The sequence below is a fragment of the Leptonychotes weddellii genome, chromosome 6 (assembly GCF_054177405.1).
Source record: "Leptonychotes weddellii isolate Sample4059 chromosome 6, ASM5417740v2, whole genome shotgun sequence".
NCBI classification, from domain to species: Eukaryota; Metazoa; Chordata; class Mammalia; order Carnivora; family Phocidae; genus Leptonychotes; species Leptonychotes weddellii.
The window spans coordinates 101871862-101892322 of NC_138374.1; the positions used below are offsets into that span (position 1 = coordinate 101871862).

A 20461-nucleotide genomic window follows, 5' to 3' on the forward strand; every position below is an offset into this window, starting at 1 on the left:
GGCTCCGCCCCTCCGCGGCCCGGCACCGCCCCCCTTCCCCGCCCCGCGGTCCGCCGCGGCCCGGGAGCTGCGCTAGCGGATTCCCGCCTCCGGGCTCAGGGGGCGGGGAGCGCAGCCCGGGCCAGGAGCCCCTACCCGCAGACGAGAGGGGCGTTTGCCCGGCAGAGGCCCGGACCGGTATTCCGGTGGCTGCTGGGGACTCGAGGAGGTCATTTGGCTTCTCACGAGCCGCGTATCTAACGGAAAAGGAGTAAGTTGGAATAGATTGGACCGATTCATGCCGTACCAAGAAAGTTCTGGGGATCCCTCCACGCAATAAGATGTGAGTTAGAAGCAGGTGAGAGAGAAGAGGGAAGGTCTCCGGGTCTATGATCATCATCATGGCCCCACAGGGATGAGATGTGCCCACACTCCTGAGGCCTGTGACCATCCAAGGGAAACAGTCATGGATGAGAAGCTCCCTCCCCACTTTAGGCTGGGCCGGATGGCGTGGGCCATTGCGCTGCAATCACAGGGTTTCCTGGCACAGAGGTCTGGCCACCCCCGTAAGTTTGTGCGGAGATTCCTCCAGTGGGGGCTCCCAGCAGCCCAGGTTCTCCACATCTAATTTTCCAGGCTACTGGAAGCCCTCCGCACTCAAGTGTCCCTCTCACAAGTAACCCGATAACTAATTTTGTGTTCGTGTGTATTAAGGTGTTTAGGTTGATGTTCCCTGGTCACCTTTTGTAGCTCCTAGGCGGAGTGATTTTACGGGGAGAAAGAGCTCCTCAGAGGGTTGTCACGCATGATCGTTTTCCTGTGTGTTTTTTTCCGTTAGCCCACCTCATCTGTAAGCCATCTGAGACTCGACTCATTATTCCTTCAGCTGAGTTTACTGAGTGGTTTCTTTGTGCCAGGCACTGCTCTAGGTACTAAGAATAAGACAGTAAACAAAACCAAGACTCTACAGTCACCCACTTCCATTCTAGTGGGGATAGGGATAAAGAGATGATATACAAGTAAATGTAGATCTAATGGTGACAAATGCTATGAAGAACTATACAGTAGGGTAAGAATAGAGTGACAGAGGAAGTGCTATTTTATTTTACACAGTGTGATCAGGGGTGGGTCTACCCCTCCTATTTACAGGGCCAGGGTCAGAAGTACAAATGGAGAAGTACTTATTGTATGTCTGCATATTTAAAAATTACAAACCAAGTTAAACTGGTATGTAAAATTCCTATCCTTTCATTGTGACAGTGTACCTTCATCATAATCTAGAAGGCCAAATTTAAGTTTAGAATTCCTGGACTCCCCCAAGATGTGCACTGGAATGGGGTGGCTTAGGTGGTAACTGGTCCCTGGCCCTCGACCTTCCTCCTACTCTTTGCACTCCAACTCTGTCCCATACTTCAACAGACCGCGTGCCCACACCTGTCATATTTGGGTCTGCACATCTGAGCTTCATCCACACCTCCTACAAATAGCTGTTTCTTGGCTCCTGAAGAGGGTGGGAAGGCCAATGCAGTCTCTAGAAGCTGGCCCGGTGCTATAGGGACAGAGAATTCTAGGGCCTTGGGTACCCACAGTATGATCTAAGACGGGGTGAGGAGCAGGAGTTTTGGGTGGGCACATCCCCTTGGCCCATGGGCTTCTTGCTCTGTGGAAAGGGGTATGGTTAGAGGAGGGCCAGAGAGCTCAGAACCCAAGGTAGGGGCTTCTCTTGCCCCCAGTCTTAAGGCAGTTCTAATGAGGTAACATTTGAGCCAAATGAAGTATGAGAGGGAGTGTGTAGCAATCTAAGGTGAAGGCATTCCAGGCAGAGATCTGCACCTTAGGGCTTTTGCTCCTTTTCTGTATTCATAGTCTCTGTCCCCAAAGTCTTTTTTTTTTTTTTAAAGATTTTATTCATTTATCTGAGAGAGAGAGAATGAGAGAGAGAGCACATGAGAGGGGGGAGGGTCAGAGGGAGAAGCAGACTCCCCGCCGAGCAGGGAGCCCGATGCGGGACTCGATCCAGGGACTCCAGGATCATGACCTGAGCCGAAGGCAGTCGCCCAACCAACTGAGCCACCCAGGCACCCATGTCCCAAAAGTCTTGAACTGCATGAAGAAATCATATGTTGACCGGTTGGGTGTTAGTACCTCCCCAAACTCCCACAGCGAATTCCAGACGCTGAGTGCTCCTCCCTGCCAGTCCAGGGAGCTTCCCTCTCTCCTAGCAGTCTTAGGGCCAGGCTTGGCCCAGGCTTATCAGGATAGAGTCCTAGTAGTCTTTTGATTCCTGGGCTTGGAAGTATTCCAGTGGCTGGCTGGGGTGCCAGTAAAAGTCAAGTGCCTTCAAGTGTCTCTATTGTTAAACAGTGCTGTAGTTATCTTCCCTAGAGGCCTGAGAATTAGGGAGACAATATTGGCTGAATGTGTTGAGCACCTGGGAAAGACATCCCAGACGAGTACACAAAGATTTGCTTGTTCACATATCCATTTCAGAGCGTCAGAAGTGGAAAAGAATACAAACTATTTGAATGACGTAGAGAAAGTTTCTTGGCAATGGGGGTCAAGAAATTAAGACTGAGAGTTGCAATATCTCAGAACAGGGATTTTCAACTCTTTAAAGTCTTGGAAGCCTTTGATCAAACAGAATCTTGAAAGGAAGCTTGAACAGATAAAAGCAAGCTAAAGAGTGTGACCTGGAGGGACACCCACTTTCTGGGGTTTGGGGGCTTCTTGGGAGCCTCAGGGCTCTCCAGGCCACGATCTGAAAACCACTGGTCTGGAATTGAAAGCAGAAAACATAAGGATCACAACTTGCCCTGGTTGCCCTTCCAGAAGCTTCCTGGGATAAAAAGATGGCAAAGAAGGAAATCTACTCAGCAGTGGGATATGGAGGGGGAGGGGAAAGCTGAGGAAAACATTGAAAGTGGTGGGGGTGGGGTGGGGGTGGGGGACTTAGGAATTCCTACCCAGGTCCCCTACTCCCCTTCCTACATACAAGCTGTAGGAAGGTGAGGCAAGAGGACCAGACGAGAGAGTACAATAATAGTGTTAGATAATACTTTGCACCTGCTGTTCTAAACACTTACAGATGTTACTCATTTAATTCTCACACCAACTCTATGAGGTTGATAGTCTTATTATCCCATTGCTACAGATGAGGAGACTGGCGTAGAAGGAGCCCTGTTGACTTTCCCACTTGTGAATCATTCATGTATTATGCATGAATAAAAGAGGGAATTTGGGAGTCGGTCAACCAAAAATAAGACAGATGGTCAGAGGAATGCAGCTTATACACAAATACAGATAATTATGGTGAGCAACAGGATTGTGTTTGGTAAAACATGTCACCCGGTAGCCAACCATTAGATGACTTTCCATTCACTCATTTGCACCGAGGAGGAGAGAGGGTGTGTGTAGCTGGAAGACAAGTGCCCAGCAGCAAAGAGATCTTGGCTTTGTCCCTTCAAAACTCGCCTCTTGATCTTACAGATGAACCTCCCCATAGCCGGGGTTGGTTAGAATACCAGTTCTGAAAGCCAGAAGAGAGGTACTGAGAGTCTGCGTCAGAGAGGTATGGCAGGAAAGAGAAAGCACATTCGAAGTGTTTGTTAATGGAAGCATTGTCTGCAGAGGTGTGCAGGGTAAAGGGGTGACAGCAAGAAGTCCTTTGAGTGCCCCTCCACTGGAGGAGAGAAGGTAAAGGAACTTGGTGATGGAACCTGTGAGAGCTGGAGTCAAGGAAGAGGGGCCACCCAACCAGAGCTGGAATTGCCAGATGCCGCCACTGCAGGGAAGTGGGGAGGAGAGCGGGGAGGCACCGGGAGAGTCTTACTTCTACCTCTTCCTTGGCTAGTCCTCCGCCAGCACCTCCCATTGGCCAAACCCAGTCAAAGCCAGAGGGGAGGGCGCCCTGCCTGTAGTCCATGGAAGTTAGCTTCCGAGACAAAAGGCGGGTTGGAAGAAGGTAGAGAGTAGAGAATACCCTTGTACAGAGTCCCTAAACGTGACCCTTCGAAGCCTTAGAGATGAGAATGGAAACACGAAAATCCCTGACTGTCCTTCTGCGAGTCTCTTGGGTAGGAGCAGAGGGCTGGAGATCCACCTGACCACTGGAGTGAGAGAAAGCCAGCAGAAGAGGGGGCTAAGCCGTCCCTTCCCAGCTTCCCTTCCAACATGTACGTCCCTTCCCCCTCACACTTAGTCCAGTTGCTATATTCTTATCTTAGAGGAGACAGAGGCCCAGAGAAGTCCAGAGACTTGGTCAAGGCCACACAGCAAGAATGGCTTCATAACCCTCCCAGGAACTTCCCAGGTGTAATCTGAAACTGGACCCTGTACTCGGAGGGCAGGGAGGGACAGAAGGGAGAAGCAGGCCACTCCAGCTTGGCAGGTGGCAGTTTTAATAAACCGAGGGAACTTCTGTATGAGGCTTGTCTTGGGCAGCAGTACGACTAATGGATTCCTGCACTCGCCTGCCAAATCTTAAAAGAACATAAAGAGGCCTTTAAAAGGATTCAGTCACATAAACCGTGTAAGTGTTCTTAACACCACATCACTATCTCCAGGCTCCGTCCTTGGAGCAGCCTCTAGGAGCCTCTAGGAGAGGCAAGCAGAACCCACATTCCAAGGACAGAGGAAGGGCTGAGGAGCCTCCAAGTGCTCGGGTCCAGCTCACAGGTCAATTAGCAGTCTCGTCTTTTTGATGACCTTCCCCAACAGCAAGGCAATGGTAGAGTCCATTTTTGTCAGGCTTTCCAACATGACGGTTGAAGTATTGAGAAGGGGGTGTGTGTGAATGGAATATCCGGGGCAGAACCCCATGTTCATGTACAGCTTCCCTCATCCTAGGTCACGGGATGGCAATTCAATGGGAATAGCCCCACCCCCACCTCAACACACAGAAGGACAAACTATTTATTTATTTTAAAGATTTTATTTATTTGACAGAGAGAGATACAGCGAGAGAGGGAACACAAGCAGGGGGAGTGGGAGAGGGAGAAGCAGGCTTCCCTCGGAGCAGGGAGCCCGATGCGGGACTGGATCCCAGGCCCCTGGGACCATGACCTGAGCAGAAGGCAGATGCTCAATGACTGAGCCACCCAGGTGCCCCAGAAGGACAAACTATTTAAAGTGGAATGAAGATGAAAGGCTATAAACTCGAGGCCTTGTTGTTTGGGCTCTCTGGCTCATATCAGGAGTGAAAGCTTCTGGGAACCTGCAAGTCATCAAATGAGGCCTGAGGTCAAAAGCAAGAAGACCACATCACTGAGTGCTGGGCAGAGGCTGCCCAGTGCTCCCCGTAGAAGGCTTCTGGGGACTTTGCCAACTTAGTGATCCTGTGCGATTTATTTGAGAGACCTTTAGGTTTCTGGAGTAGGGGTCTTAATTTAAAATATTTTCTGCCACGGTGTAAGGGTGTGTCCTGTAGTTCCTGTATCGCAGATAAATACACATAACTATAAAGTGTAACACTAGGCCTGAGAAGGGACGGAATTCATAAACTTCTTGGTTTATGACAAAAAGCCTTCTCAGAATTTGCCTGAAGAGAAGACCAATACAATGATATCGTACATGTTGGAAGTTGCACATTGCATGTGCGTGTGGAGGGAGGGGTCAGAAGAGAGCAGTCACCTGGGGCTAGCATGGGGAAACCCTCCTTCTACCTCAAAGCTACTGGTCTGGGAATTCTTTAGGAAGACGCTGGAGTGTGGCAGTTGAGCGCTTGATCTCTGGAGTTAAGGTCCTTGGGTTTCAGTCCTTGGCCACTACCTCTACTTGGCTGAGCTTCAGTTTCCTCATCTGTAAAATGGGCACAGAGACCACTTGAGGTGCAGAGTTCTTGTCTAAGAATGCTGTGGTGATTGTCTTATTTGGTTGCAGTTCCACTTGTCCTCAGACTAGTTTCACCAGTCCAAGGGTTAAAAATGTCTTTTTTTTTTAATCTTTTTTTTAAAAAAAGGATTTTATCCATCCATCTGAGAGAGAGAGCGAGCACAAGCAGGAGGAGTGGCAGGCAGAGGGAGAGGGAGAAGCAGGCTCCCCGCTGAGCAGGGAGCCCGATGTGGGGCTTGATCCCGGGACCCTGGGATCATGACCGGAGCCGAAGGCAGCCGTTTAACCGACTGAGCCGCCCAGGCGCCCAGGTTAAAAATTTCTATGTTGAGATTCTTTTCTGATTTCTTAAGTGTTTTTTTAAAAAAATGAAATGATTGAGGGATGAATAGATAAGCACAGAGTATATTTAGGGCAGCAAAACTACTCTGTGTGATCCCGTAATGGTGAATCCAGGTCATTGTAGAGTTTTCAAGAAGTGTAGAATGCCCAACACCAAGGGTGAACCCTTATGTAAACTATAGACTTCAGGCAATAATGATGTGCCAAAGGAGGGTCATAGATTATAACAAATGTACCACTTTGCAGCAGGATGTTGATGGTGGGAGAAGTATGTGTAGTGACAGCGAGGTGTGTGAGAATTCTCTGTACTTTCTGCTCAGTTTTGCTGGGAGCCTAAAACTGCTCTAAAAGATATAATCTATTAAAAAAAGATACAATCTATTTTTTAAAAATGAATGATGATGATAGAGGATGAATAAAATGAAAAGTTGGCACCCTATTTTGGTCCCCAAAATAGTTTGGAAATTTTGATGGCCCATAAAAAAACAGGAAAAGAGTTTGAGTGGTTGGTTGACTTGCAGTCGAATGTGTGAAGGTCAGGCCACACTTAGGTGTAGAGGCCCGGTCTTGGCATCAGAGTGAGGGCATTTCCGGGGCCAGTTGCCCACTGCAGAAAGACATTGTCCCCAGTCTGGAATCTGGAGCTTGGAGCAAGAAGTTCTGGTGAGCTGTCTAGAAGGCATACGGTGCACGGATCTCAGCAGAAAGCTAACGGTAATCACCTCCCAGTTTGGGATAATCAAGTGCTTATGAGCAGCACGCTGCTCAGCAAAGGGGATTGGGGAGGGGGTTGAGGGTCTGTGTTAATGAGTAATACCACTGTGTCCCCTCTCCAGTAAGGAACAAGCACAAGAAACAAATAGAGATGCCAACTCCTCTGCTTTCTTACAGATCAAGCTGATTGCAGAATGAGGCTTAGAGGTGCCTCCATGACGTGTTCCTTACACTTCTCCCTGTAATTAAACATGTCTCTTGACTACAGGCCCTCTCTACAGGGGCTGAGCGTGGCCAGCAAGCTGACCTCCCCCTCCCGCAGGCTGGCAGATCTGAGGAGACTCAGCCTCTACACCCAAGAGACCTCCATCTTGGCGGGGGGGCGGATTTCTGTGTCACAGGTTTGGTGTGGACAGTAGTCCCCCCTCTGCCTCTGTCCACAGTTTTCCTTTCCATGGTTTCAGTTACCTGCTGTCAAGAGGAACCAGAAGCAGATGATCTTTCTGCTGACTGAAGAAGGCTTACGTCATTCCCTCGCTTCATCCGTCACACAGGCATTCTCTCATCTCAAGAAGAAGGGTGAGGACAGTACAATAAGAGACTCCATGTACATAATTTTTATTACAGTGTGGTGTTATCATTATTCTATTTTAATATTAGTTATTGTTGTTAATCTCCTACTGTGCCTAATTTCTCATTAACCTTTATCATAGGTGTGTACGTACAGGAAAAACATCACATATATAGGGTTCAACACTCTCCGTGGTTTCAGGCATCCCCTGAGGGTCTTGGAACAAACCCCCCGCAGATACGGGGGGATTACAGTGTTCAGTATTGGAAGTTGCTGATCTTTTCTCAAAGTGGTTGTGTCATTTTATATTCCCACCAGCAATGTATGAGAGTCCAGCATGCACTGTATCCTTGCCAAGATTCGGTGGTGTCCATCTTTTTTTAATGTTAGCTATTCTGGTAGGTGGTAGTGACATCTCATTTTGGTTTTAATTTGCATTTCCTTGGTAACTAATGATTGGACATCTTTTCATGGCTCTTAAATCTTTTTCTGTATATGAAGTATCAAAATTTGGGGTACCTTTTTATTTTTACTTTTCAAAGATTTTATTTAGAGAGAGAGAGTACAAGCAGGGGGGAGGGAGAGGGAGAGAGAGAATTCAAGCCAACTCCACACTGAACGTGGAGCCTGATGCGGGGCTCAATCCCACAACCCTGAGATCATGACCTGACTTGAAATCAGGAGTCAGACGCTCAATCAACTGAGCCACCTAGGTGCCCCTTCGTGTACCTTTTTGAAAGATTTGGTTGACTTATTACTGAGTTGTAAGAGTTCTGCACATATATATGTGCATATTTGCTAGATGCAAATCCTTGTCAGATATATACTTTGCAAACGTTTTCTATCAGCTAATAGCTTGCCTATTCATTTTCTTAATGGTGTCTCTTGCAGAGTGGAAGGGCGCCTGGGTGGCTCAGTTGGTTGGGTGACTGCCTTCAGCTCAGGTCATGATCCTGGAGGCCCAGGAACGAGTCCCGCATCGGGCTCCCTGCTCAGCAGGGAGTCTGCTTCTCCCTCTGACCCTCCCCTGTCTCATGCTCTCTCTCTGTCTCATTCTGTCTCTCAAATAAATAAATTAAATCTTAAAAAAAAAAAGTATTTTCATGAAGTCTAATTTATCATTTTTTTTTTAAGGTCTGTACTTTTTGTGTCTTAAGAAATTTTTGCCTACCCCAGGGTCACAAAGATTTTCTTATATGTTTTCTTCTAGAAGTATTATAGTTTCAACTTTTACATTTGTTTACATATGTTTAACTTTTCAAGGAATCGCTATAGTAATTCTTTAATTAGCAGACATCCTCTGATTTTGTTTCTCTTTTTCAAAATTGTTTTGGCTATTCTAGTTCTTTATGTTTCTATGTGAATTTTAGAATCAGCTAATGAATTCTAAAATTAAAAAAAAAGCCTGCTGGGATTTTGATTGGGATTGCATTGCATCTATAAATCAGATTTGGTTTGCCACGTTTTAATTTTTTAAAATTAGCTAATGTTTTAAACCATGCTCTCTATGTGTGGTCAGACTCAGCTAGCAAGCAGGGCTCCCAGGCTGGATTGCTAAAATCTTTTGCCACATCTTCGGGTTGAGAATGAAGCAATTCTCAGTATAGCTCACGCAGTCGAATGGGTCTGCAGGCCCTGCGGCGAGCTAGCTGAAGACTTGTGCTCTGCAATCATGTCTGTTTTGTACATTTATTGCCTCCTGTTATTTATTTGCTTGCTGTCACCTCTCAGAATTGTAGTCAAGTCTTTGACGATTCCAGCCTATCTTAGCAGTGCTGTGAGCTGAAGCCCAAGCTGTGAGCTTCTAACCACTGTGTTAGGGGTAGCAGATATAAAGGAAGCAAGAGAATTTCAAAAGCATGTCCAAACTCAGAGGAACAGGATCTGACACTCTTGGCCTGCTGCAGGGGCTGCCTGAGACTCGGATTTGTCTGAATAAAGAACACCTTCAGAAGACTCTTGGTTACATTCCATGAAATCCTAAACTAAACTGGCTAAAGCAGGAAAGGGGAATCAATGGCCTTGAGGAACCAGGTCAAGGGTAGGGCAAAGGCATATCTGACCTCAGAGACACCTGGGCTCCCTCTGTCTCTCTGCACTTCTAGTCTCCACATTGGCTTTATTCTCGCAGCCTGGCTGCCTCCAAAAGTCTAGAACTGTAGTCCTATGCTTTCATCTTTGAGGTCAGAGGGAAAAGACAGGACTTGTCTCCTGACCCTAGTTTAAAACGTACTGGGGAAAAATTCTGGCCAGGCCTGGGTTATGTGTTCATTCCCAGATCACTCACAATGAACAGGGAGATGGTGTATCATCACTGGTTCATCCCAGGCAACTTATCCATTCCTCTAGGTAGCGGGGTGAGCACAGGAATTGGCAGCCCCAACCAGGACTACATGTCCGGAGTAAGAAAGGAGCAGTTCCCCTCCCTCCACCGCCCCAAAAGAATTACTGTTATCTGGGAAAGAGGTCGGATGGGGCTGTGCAGACCAAAGCAGATGAGGACCACCACTAGGAGGCGTAAGTGTAAGGATCAGATGGGAGAATGTGAGAGTCTAGCACAGTGCCTGGGACAGTAGGGCACAACTAAGAGTTGTTTTAAAAAATAGTAGGGAAGGCTGAGGTCTGAGTACATCTGGGGGTCACATTACCTATGTCAAGATGTATCATGAATATACTAGAGATTTTCAGGTATCCGGATAAACTTGACTCAAGCCATTTGGGTGCAAAAATGGGACGAAACATACATAAAGAAGAAAGAATACCTTGCAAGAACTTGCCTAGCCCACAGTAGCTCTCAGTGCTTGGTGCATCAATTGCCCAAATGAAATATGGAGTGTTATGTTCTCAGGTGACCATATCAGAATCCAGATGTTGCATTCTTATTTTATGATGGCCTTGCTATCAGCAAACATCCTGAAAGATTTCTTGAGGCTTCACCCTCCTTCTTTATGGAAACCACTTGCTCCATGCTCTTGCCCGTGGTTCAGCCACACCCCTTCAGCCCTGGGTTCCACCCTCCTGCCCAGCTCCTTGAGAGGATGCTCCTGTTGGACGGATGGGCTTTCTAGTTGGGCTATGTCTGGGCACGGAGCCATTACATCTCTCTGAGTGCCAAGCTCTGCAGTTCGGTGGTTAGCCTTGTCTCATAGGCAGCTGGGCACCATAACCTCTGGTCTAAAATGGAAGTTTGGGGGCGCCTGTGTGGCTCAGTTGGTTAAGCGTCTGACTCTTGACCTCAGCTCAGGTCTTGATCTCAGGTTCATGAGTTCAAGCCCCACGTTGGGCTCCATGCTGGGTGTGGAGCCTACTTAAAAAAAATATTAAAACATAAAAAATAAGGGCCGCCTGGGTGGCTCAGGTGGCTCAGAGCGTGGGCCTTCAGCTCAGGTCATGATCTCGTGGTCCTGGGATTGAGTCCCACATTGGACTCCTTGCTCAGCGGGGAGTCTCCTTCTCCCTCTCCTTCTTCCTTCCCCTGCTCATGCTCTCTCTCTCTCAAATAAATAAATAAAATATTTTAAAAATCAAGTAAAATGGAAGTTTGAATGTGTTATCTGCTACTGTACTTTCATAAAAACATAAAATGCCCCATCAGCCACTTTGTGGGCCTGAATTTTCCCAACTGACCTTCCTGGTCTTCTCTTCCCAACTTTGCCTTGCCATCTGGAACAAAAGTTACCCACCTTCCTGTCCTTTCTGGTGACATATTAATCTAGTCCTAAAAAGTAATCACACTTGTGGTTGTCTACTTCACCCATTTACTGGTGGTGTGAGATGAGATGAGATCTCTCTTCTCCTCTCTTGTCTTTGCATATCCTGGTCAACACTCAGATGTGGGCAAGAAGAAAGATAATCATTACCATTACAGCAGCTGTGAATCCTTGAGCATCTACTGTATATACAGCATGGTGCTAGGTACTGGGGACATGGTGATGAACAGAGATGGACGTACTGAGCAGCTAATGAAGATGAAGCTTCAGGCTCCTCACTTGCCCAGTCCTTGTGAGCGCTGGGAAATGTGGGATGTTTGAAGTAGCCAGAGGAAGCCTGGTTACCACCAGGAAGCATTTCTATGTAAGTATGTCAACTAAATTGTCTAAGTGAGCTCCTCAGAACATCTCCTAAGCTCTAGGAGTTCGTGGCAATTCCAATGCTCCCTCTAAGTGAATATTTATTTATAGTTAATTTGAGCTTTATAATTATATATTTATTTTCTTAAAGAGGGTCCCCCTCCCCAAACGATAAAAATCTTCCGTCCCCACAAAACCTGAATCTGCCCCTGGTGGTGAGCACAAGACGTGGCCCTTGCTCTCAAGTTTACAGTTTAGAGGAAGAGATGCAGATCAAAGAATTGCACCAATAAATCTATAATTTTAAAGCGTGAAAAGGTCATGAAGGAGAGCTATGGAGTATCCCGAATAAAATAATACAGAAGGTGTCAGAGAAGCTTCCCTGAGCTGAGAGCTAAGGGGCGAGTAGAGAATGAGGCAGGGGAGGGGATTCCTAATGCCGCCGCCGCTCTGTCACTGACCAGAGCTCCGTGCCTACAGCCCAGATCTGAAGCAGCGGTCCTGGACAGAGGCCGAGAGGCAGCTGCAGAGTCCTTCCCAGACCCTCTCCTCTGGACCCTTTCCCAGAGCTATTGTCTATTATTAATAGACAATTAAATAGACAATTGAATAGACAAAAAATTAAATGTCTATTCAGGTCCTCTGTCCATTTTTTAACTGGGTTGTTTTGTTTGTTTGTTTGTTTGTTTTGCATGTTGAGTTGTGTAAGTTCTTTATATATTTTGGATATTAGTCCCTTATAGGATATATCATCTGCAAATATCTTCTCCCATTCAGTAGGTTGTCTTATTGTTTGTTGATGGTTTCCTTCGCTGTGCAAAAACTTTTTATTTTGGTGTAGTCCCAATAATTTTGCTTTGTTTCCCTTGTCTGAGAAGACATATCTAGAAAAATGATTCTATGGCTGATGTCAAGGAAATTGCTGCCTATGTTTTTTTCTAGGAGTTTTATGGTTTTAGGTCTCAAATTTAGGTTTTTACTCATTTTATTTTTGTGTATGGTATAAGAAAGTTGTCCAGTTTCATTCTTTTGCATGTAGCTGTCCAATTTTCCCAACACCATTTGTTGAAGAGACTGTCTTTTCCCTATTGTATATTCTTGCCTCTTTTGTCATAGATTAATTGACCATATAGGCATGGGTTTATTTTTGGCCTCTCTATCCTATTCTGTTGATCTATGTGTCTGTTTTTGTACCAGTACCACACTGTTTTGATGACTACAGTTTTGTAGTATATCTTGCAATCTGGGATTAGGATACCTCCAGCTTTGTTTTTTCTCAAGATTGCTTTGGCTATTTGGTGTCTTTTGTGGTTCCATACAAATTTTAGGATTATTTGTTCTCATTCTGTGAAAAATGTTGGTATTTTGATAGAGATTGCATTGAATCTATAGATTGCTTTGGGTAATATGGACATTTTAACAATATTGGTTCTTTAGACCATGAACATGGACTATCTTTCCATTTGTTTGTGTCATCTTCAGTTTTTTCATCAGTATTTTATAGTTCTGGGGGTACAGGTCTTTCATCTTCCTTTTATTTTTTACATTACAAAATATCCCTTTTTATCTTAGTAACCCTCTTTAACCTTGAATTTGATTTTATCTGTATATCTTCAATATACTCTCTATAGTTTTCTCTTGCTTACTGTTTACATAGTATATCTTTTCCTGTTCATTTACGTTCAAGTTATTTGTGCCCTCATATTTGAAGTGAGTTGCTTGAGACAGCATAGAGTTGGGTCTTGCTTTTTATTCATTCATTCTCACAATATCTGCCTTTTAATTGGAGTGTTTAGCCCTCATTAACATACAATGCAATATTGAGATGGTTGGATTTATATTTATCATTTTGTTATTTATTTTCTGTTTTTCCTCCCTTTTTTCCTTTGAAAGAGAGAGGAATACACAAGGGAGGAAGCTTTCCTTTCTTGCCTTCTTTTGGACTATTTAAATGTTTTCTAGACTTCTATTTAATTTTTTAAAAGATTTTATTTGTTTGTTTGTTTAGAGAGCATGAGCAGGGGGAGGGGCAGGAGAAGGAGAGAGAGAATCTCAAGCAGACTCACGCTGAGCCCTACATGGGGCTCCATCTTACCACCCTGAGACCATGACCTGAGCCAAAATCAAGAGTCAGATGCTTAATGGACTAAGCCACCCAGGCGCCCCTAGACTTCTATTTCAATTTACCTGCTGGCTTTTTAGTTCTATCTCTGGAGTTTCTGGTGGTTGCTTTAGGGCACTGGTTGTTAATGTTAACCAGGGAACAGTTGGCAGTGTTTGGAAACAGTTTTGGTTGTCACTGGGGAGAGTGATGCCATTGGCAGTTAGTGGGTTGAAGCCAAGGATGCTACTCAACATCCTCCAGTGCTCAAGACATCCCCTGCCAACACACACACACACACGCACGCACGCATGCACAGTGAAGAATGATCTGACTGAAAAGGTCCATACTGCCACTATTGAGAGACACTGACTTTTCACAGTCCACTTAGAATTAATATTGTACCACTTCATTTAAATGCAGAAACTTTGGCCCTGTATAAAGCCTTTTGCCATCCTACTGCCATTTTCCTTTATGCCAGGGGTGGACAAACCTGTGGTGAGTGAGCCAGATCCAGCCTGCTGCCTATTTTTGTACCTAGAGTTTTATTGGAGCCTCGCCAGGCACCTTGGCTTGTGTTTGTGGCTGCTCTCACACTACAGGGCAGGGTTGGGCACCTGTGACGGAGACCCTGTGGCCCTCAAAGCCACAGCATTTACCTTCTTACCCTTTCCTGGAAAAGTGTGCTGTCTCATGCTTTATATTATAGTGTCATGTATATTAATTATATCGACCTATGTTATAAAACCCACAAGAAAATATTTATTTGCTTCAGAGTCATACATATTTTAAAGGAATTAAGAGGAAAAATAAACTCTTCCGTCGAGATGGTTCCATTTCCGAAGCTCTTCATTCCTTCTTGAAGATCTGAATGTCAATCTGGTAATGTTTTCCTTTAGCATCAAGAATTTCATCATTTCTTGGACTGGAGCTCTGTTGTCAATGAGTTTTCTTAATTTTATTTTATCTGAAATTGTCTTTGGCTTCATTCTTGAAGAATATTTTCACTAGCTCTAGAATTACACTTTTTTTCCCCCTTTTCAGCACTTTAAAGATATTTCCGTGGCTTCTGGTAACAGTCATTCATGTCACTGTTCCTCTGTATGTAGCATGTTGTTTTTCTCTGACTGCTTTCTCTTTCTCTTTGCTTTTCAACGGTTTGATGCCTAGGCATAGTTCTCTTCAAGATATTTACCCTGCCTCAGGTTCACTGAGCTTCTTCAATCTATAAATTTATGTCTTTCACCATATTTGGAAAGGGTTCAGCCACTGTTTCTTCAAATATTTTTGTTCCATTTTCTCATTCTTCTTCTGTGACTCCAGTTATAAGTATGTTAGACATGTGCTGCATGAGTTCCATAGGTGTCTGAAAGTCTTTTCTGATTTTTTTAAAAAGATTTATTTATTTATTTGACAGAGAGAGGCACAGCGAGAGAGGGAACACAAGCAGGGGGAGTGGGAGAGGGAGAAGCAGGCTTCCCGCCGAGCAGGGAGCCCAATGCAGGGCTCGATCCCAGGACCCTGGGACCATGACCTGAGCTGAAGGCAGACGCTTAACGACTGAGCCACCCAGGCGTCCCCTTTTCTGATTAAAAAAAAATTTTTTTTTGCTTTCCCTCTCTGTTAATTTCTGTTGGTCTAGCTTTGAGTTCGCTGAATTTTTTTTGAGTCATGTCTATTGTGAAGCCCATTATATAATTTTTTTTTATTTTGGATATTGTAATTTTGAGTTTATTTCATAGCTTGCAATTTTTTGTTCTAGAATTGCCATTTAGTTATGTTTTATGATTTCTTTTTCCCTGAGATTCCCTACCCTTCTCTTCATTGCAAGCATATTTTTCCTTACATCACTGAACATAGACATATAGCTGCTTCCAAGTCTTGTTTCCTGATTCCAGCATCTGAGTCATTTGTGGTTGTTTTCTACTGAGAATGGGCCACATTTCCTTGTCTCTTCATGTGTCAAATAATTTTGGATTACCTGCTGGACATTGTGAATATTATGCTTTAGAGACTCTGGATTCCTCGGAGGAATACGAAGAGTTGATTTTTGGATTTGATTTGTTTGGGTTTTAGCAAGCAATTCACTTGGCTAGACACAAACTACAAACACTTTCCTTGGGAATCAGCTCAAGATCAGTTTACTTCTTTTTCTACCATTTGAATGTTTCTGTGAGTTTTGAAGGGGTTCCTTTCCATCTTCATTCCCCTGAAAATTTTCTTTTGTCTACTGTGTCCTACTTTGGTGAAAAAAAAAAGGGGGGGGGGACTGGCAGGAGGAGTAGAGAACGTGGTTGCAGAAAAGAACATAGTGCCCTGTTATTGTTCCCGGATCTTCTGTCTTAGGCTACCAGGACCGAATGTTGACCTTAGCGTAGCTTCCGTGCTAGAGCATACCCGTTTCCCATAGATCTCTGATTGCCAGGGGTTAGTCACAAAACCACCTCTGTTTGTGTTACACTGAGAGGCTCTCAGCCACCCAGAGGTGTGCCTTCCCCCCACCGCCCCTGCAGAGAGGGTCAGAACAGACACATGACCCCTGGTATGCAAGCACTCTGTAAATGCCACGGGTACTTTGCCTCCTCTTCCCTTTCCTGGAAGCGTGCAGGTTTGTTGGATCCAGGAAGGCGGTGTTATATGGTGGGGGAAAAAACATGAGCTTGGTGTCAAATAGACCTGATTTGGACTCACAGTTCCTCAGCTGACTTGTGTCTGACCTTGGACGATGTCCTCTTGCTCTCTGATCCCTGCTTTCCGCTGGGAGAATGTTCTCTCTCTTTCATCACAGTGAGGCGTATTTAATTTTTTACAAAGTAGCCCTTCTCCAAACCACCTCCACAACAAGTCCTAACCCAGCAGAGAGCTCTCCCAGGGAACCGAAGTTAGCGTGCTTCCTGCCGCTCTGGGGTGATCCTGGAGAGCAGACATTCAGCAAGCGGGAGGGCAGGATGGGCCAGATGATAGCTGCAGACGTTAGGGCTGGAGGAGCTCCCCATGGAGAGCAAGCCCCAACCCAGATTATTACTCTCTTTGTTCCAGGTACCAGGAGAGCAAACTCAAACCTGAGTTTTTCTCAGGACTGGGTGGAGGTGGAAGGAATTGCCCACGCCTCGGAAGGGAGTGGTCTCAGGCTGCCGAGCCCTCCCCTGCATGCATCTCCAGCCTTCGAGGGATCTCCACGGTGCCTCGGTGCTATAGGACGGACCCCACCCATCCAGAAATACAGTGCTCGGCAGGCCATGGAGCACTTCGGCAGATGCTCTTTCCTTGGCAGGAAGTAGGGGGGCCACGCCTGATTAAAATGCAGAAGCTAAAGAAACTGGAGGCTCCAGCCAACTAAGAAAGTCGTGTAGGGTTATAGGTCTAGGACAGAACATACCCGGGGGCCCAACCTGGACCCGACAGACCCCTCACAGTCTCAGCGTCAGGGGCAGAAGAGAGACAGCGAAGGCCAGTTCCTTCCTGGAGCAACACTGCTCGCCTTCTGGCATCAGGGGGCTTCCCACATTCCAAGAAAAACCATTCTGTGTCTTTTTCTGTCTCCTTAAACCTCCGACACACCTCCCTCTACACACACACACACACACACACGACTACAACCCGTCTTGCCCCTGTGCGTGTCTTTGTTTCCCTTCCAGCTCTTTCCTCCCTTCACTTGTACCCGGGGTCAGGCTCCTCTTATTGCTCTTGCAAGGACTTTGCTCTTGATCTCCACCCCCACCCCCTTGCAAACCTAACTACTCTTACTAGGTTGATTCCTCTAGCAAACAAACCAGCTCTCTGGCTCCCGCTAAGATGAGGAAAACAAAACTCCTGGATAAACCCACAGCCTTCTCCAGTACTGGCCTATTTGCTTCCTTCTCTTCGCAACCAAAGTTTACAACAGAGTTGTTTGTGTTCACTGCCCCACTTCCTCACCCTGCCCTTTGTTCCTCAACCCACTCCAGCCTGGTCTCTGACCTCACCACTCTGCTGAGACAGCTTGTCAAGGTCGACAACAAGCCTGTGTTGCCCTATCCAGAGCTCACACCTGTCGTCCCCTTACTCAACCTCACACAGCTTTTGACACAGCTGATAGCTCCCTTTTCCCCCCCCGAAGTGATTTCCTCTTTGGCTTCTAAACCACGTGAATTCATTTTCTATTGCTGCAGTAACAAATCATCACAAACTAGTGTCTTAAAACAATGCAAATGGATAAAGAAGATGTGGTATATATATATATATATACATATATATGTATATATACAATGGAATACTACTCAGCCATCAGAACAAATGAAATCTTGCCGTTTGCAACGACGTGGATGGAACTAGAGTATGTTATGCTAAGTGAAATAAGTCAATCAGAGAAAGGCAGTCATCATATGATTTCATTCATATGTGGAATTTAAGAAAGAAAACGGAGGATCATAGGGGAAGGGAAGGAAAAATAAAACGAGATGAAACCAGAGAGGGAGACAAACCATGAGAGACTCTTAACTCTAGGAAACAAACTAAGTAAGGGTTGCTGGAGGGGAGGGGGTGGGGGAGGGGGTGACCGGATGACGGGCATTAAGGAGGGCATGTGATGGAATGAGCACTGGGTGTTATATGCAACTGATGAATCACTGACCTCTACCTCTGAAACTAATGATACACTGTAAGTTGAATTTAAATGAAATAAAAACAATGCAAATTTATCTTTGCGCAACACAGGTCTCTGGCTAAAATCGAGGTGCTAGCAGCACTGTGTTCCTTGCTAGACGTTCTAGGGGAGACTTTGTTTCCGTGCTCATTCAGGTTTTCTGCAGAATTCAATACTTGCCGTTGTGGGAATTGGGTCCTATGTCTTTGCTAGCTGCCTGCTGAGGGCCATTCCTATGTTCTGGAATTGGCTTCTCCATCTTCAAAGCCTGCAATCCTGGGTCAAGTTTTCCTCGTGTTTCAAATCTCTTGCTCCTCTTCTTCCATCTCTTTGACCCCCTCTCCTATCTTCCATTTTAGTTTTAAAGACTCCAGTGGTTAGATTGGGTCCACCCAGATAATCCAGAATAAGCTCTCCCCTCAAGCTCTTTAGCCTTAACTGCATCTGCTTAGTCCTTTTTACCACATCTGGTGACAGAGTCACAGGTTCCATGGAGTAGGGTGACGGTAACTCTGGGGTCCTCTGTTAGGCCCGCCACACCACTTTCCTATGCTCCCACTCCCCCAGCCCTTCTTCACCCTCCTTTTCTGGCTCCTCCTTCGCCCATGACCTCTAGATGCCAGGAACCTGTGGCGTCAGCTCCCACATCTCCTCCTCTGCTACACGGTCTCCGTAAGCAAGCCCATCCTGTCCTGTGGCTTTAAAACACCATCCGCAAACCAGCGCTCCTAATGCTCGAAAGCCCCAGATTCACTCTTGAGTTCAAGATTCATCTATCTGACTCAACATTTCCGCTTGAATTTGTGACTACCATCTCACACTGGAACTCTGGGCTTTTAATTTTTGTTTTTGTTTTTTTAACAAAGCCCTAGCCTCGGCCACACCAGTGAAGGCACCACGGCAGCTTTGGCTCAGGCCTCAGACCTAGGAGTCGTCATGCTGGCGTTCTGTGTTTCACTCACCCAGTTCGTGACTTAGGCTCATTGACCTGCTCTGCACTTACTTCTCTGTAGCTCGCAGTGCCCAGCCCCAGGCGGGCCGCCCCCACCTTCCACCTGGGCCACTCCAATTGCATCCCCACTGGTGTCCAGGCTTTTATCTTACCCCTGACCTGGCCTCCACGCTGCAGCCGGGGCAAGCTTGAAAAATACGGCCAGACTGCGTCACATCCCTGCTTAAGGTCACCCAAAGTCTTCTCAATATAGTTACGATAGAATCTGTGGCCTAAAGCCCTGCTTCTCAAAGTGTGGTCCACGGACCGGTGGCATTGGCCCAACCTGGGAGCACGTTAGGGACGCAGAATTTCAGGCCTCCACCTCAGACCTGTGGAATCTGAAACTGTGCTTTAACAGGATCCCCAGGGTGTGTGGGGGCATATTAAGCTCTGAGAAGTGCATCCCCGGGTCCCCCTCTGCTTTTCTAACTTCTGTCTCCTGTCATTCTTCCCTTTGCTCACTACCTTTAAGTGACACAGGTCTTCTGTTTCTCGTATTGTGTCCAGCACACGACAAGCTCAGGGCCCTGGCACTAGCCAACTTCATTTCTTGGAATAGCCTTTTCCTGATTCTTTATACAGCTGGTTCCTCCTAATTATTCAGGTGTCAGTTGTTCTTTGTTTTTTTTTTTTTAAGATTTTTATTTATTTTAGAGAGAGAGGGAGATTGCGTGCTTGTGAACGTGAGCAGGAGGAGAGGCAGAGGGAGAGAGAATCTGAAGTAGGCCCACCCCACCGCCCACCCACTGCTGAGCACAGAGCCTGACACGGAGCTGGATCCCAAGACTCTGAGATCAAGACCTGAGCTGAGCCGAAATCAAGAGTCATGGACGGAGCCGCCCAGGCGCCCCCTCAGGTCTCAGCTTTAATGTCTCCTCCTCAGTGGCCATGAGGGACTAGCCTACTGCATGCAGTTCATCCTCGCCACCTCCCATCATTAGCTGTTCACTCTCAATTAACCCTATTGGATTTCTTTCACGCCCCTTATCTTTGTCTGCATGGCTCATGTTTACTTCATTGCTTTCTTGTTAAATATCTTCCTTCTATGCCCCTCCCCTACCCCAAGAAGGAAGGACGAATGAAGTTGGGGATCCTGTCTGTCTTGCTCAGTCCTGTTACCTGGAACAGTGCCTAGAAGAGTACCTGCCCCAGAAACACTCTCTGAACAAATTGGCAGCAAATACCGACCCTCCCTTCTATCCCATTCCCTTCTGTTCCCGGCCTTCCACGGTCTCTG

The 20461-nt window shown here is 46.1% G+C and overlaps 2 long non-coding RNA genes across 2 annotated transcripts; both read left to right on the forward strand.

Annotated features, from left to right (window-relative positions):
• The first annotated feature begins 59 nt into the window (after positions 1 to 59).
• Positions 60 to 10618, forward strand: LOC145722303 (uncharacterized). Its single transcript, XR_014146458.1, has 3 exons — positions 60 to 337; positions 7329 to 7443; positions 8327 to 10618. It is a non-coding gene; the product is annotated as an uncharacterized LOC145722303 (long non-coding RNA).
• A 658-nt stretch (positions 10619 to 11276) lies between these two features.
• Positions 11277 to 18285, forward strand: LOC145722304 (uncharacterized). Its single transcript, XR_014146459.1, has 2 exons — positions 11277 to 11509; positions 16646 to 18285. It is a non-coding gene; the product is annotated as an uncharacterized LOC145722304 (long non-coding RNA).
• The last annotated feature ends 2176 nt before the right edge of the window (positions 18286 to 20461 follow it).